The sequence below is a fragment of the Lampetra fluviatilis genome, chromosome 43, assembly GCF_964198595.1.
Source record: "Lampetra fluviatilis chromosome 43, kcLamFluv1.1, whole genome shotgun sequence".
NCBI lineage: Eukaryota > Metazoa > Chordata > Hyperoartia > Petromyzontiformes > Petromyzontidae > Lampetra > Lampetra fluviatilis.
Window position 1 is genome coordinate 7,501,123 of NC_136317.1, and position 1,750 is coordinate 7,502,872.

The window sequence follows — 1,750 nt, forward strand, 5'->3', positions numbered from 1 at the left end:
CTGCAATCCCATAACGACCAAAAATGCCTGAAAACGTTTGCCACGATCTTAGCTTTGCGTTTTTACATAAATTCATCGCACGTTAGAATGCATCACAAACTCCGAAAGGTGGTCACTCCTCGGCCTTTGATTCCACAAAAGTTTCGGGAACTAAATTTCAATGCCCTGTGAATAACTATGGTTAAAGCGAGTTCTCCATCAAATATTACGTCTTTATCTGCACGCTAGCATAGCTCCTTGCCATCGGAGGATGGAGGACATCTTTAATGTCAGTCAGGATTTTTACATAGTCTGCAAGGGCTGGGATAAGGTCACGTCATGGTTAGTCTCTCCCAGAACTTGATTAACCTGAACCTTGCACGCCAGTAGAAAACCCTTCTTAATTCGACCGCTGAGGTGCGAGGCTGGCCGCTCTAATATTCTTTGCAAGATCTGCCAATACATCAAGATTGGAAACGAAAGGGTTACCGTTATTTGTATAGAAGAATGAAAATTATTCCATGGCTACACCCTTTCTCCGGGCGCTAATAATTGGGCGTGAAGTGCCACGTATCACGGACCTGTTTTTGACCAGTACAACGCCCGATTATCTTACCATGCAACGATTGTATCACGCTCGTTGCTCCTTTTGGGCCGAGCAAACATAGGGGGGTTCTATGAAGCCCACCGACATTGCCCCTAACCAAATTTGCACCAAGAGCCAACCACAGCCAATGCTCGCTGGTTCTCAAAGTCACACGCACGATTCACAAAATCCAGGACCGACCAGTTTGCAAGCGATTTTATTATTCATCTCATATTTCAAAAAGATTTATTTCGGTTTATCAGCACTAATGGGCGGACCATAAGGCCCCCTGGTGAGGAACACGCGCTCCCTGAACGGGGCATGGCCGGCCACGAGGATCCTCGTCCACGTGTCCATGAACACTTGGAAGTCCACGCTGGCACCTTGGTTCTCGTGAAGATCCCCCATGATCTTGCGCACTTCATCCGGGTCGCAAGCGCCCTGCAGTCGTGACAGCGGGAACAGTTTGTTACAGGCAATGCACAAATCCCTCTGCTCAGTGCTGCATCAATACTAACCAAGATGCTATGGTGGCCATTAAAAGCCCAGGTCACAAATCAACCCCTAGCAGTGGCTACGCGCGCTCAGTCGCTCAATCATGCACCCGAGCGCCGCCTCGAGCCTTCGCGGCTGCAGGCCGTGAGACTCCCCAGTGGGCGATCTCAGAGCCAAGCGGCTGTGGGAAGAGACGCAGTCGGTGACGCGCACGGCTCGAGAAACGTGTGCGCGGTGCTGCCGCGTGGAGCCCGCAGGAAACCCACCGCCAGGTAGGGCCGCATGTGCTTCACGAGCAGATTCTGCAGCGCGTGCTTCCTCATGGAGATGCTCCCCGCGCCTCCTTCACAGCTGGCGCAGAACTCGCGCACGAAGATGTCCATGACAGCGCTCAGATCCTCCATGGCGGCGGCAGATGTAGGCATCACGAGATTCTTTCAAATGAACACGTACATTACACAACGATAACGCAAAAGAAAAAAAATCACCCGCATGACACCTTTAGACTGGAGATAATCCATTCAAGGCCAGCACACCACACGAGGTGGTTGGCCAGCACTGCGCCCGCCCACCTTTGTCTGCCAAGTAATGAAGTTCACAACCACAGTCTTCATTTGGCGGCCAAGTCGACCAAAGGAAGGCCCAGGACTGGCTAAGAATACTCTGCGGGTGTTGGCCGAGTATCAAACT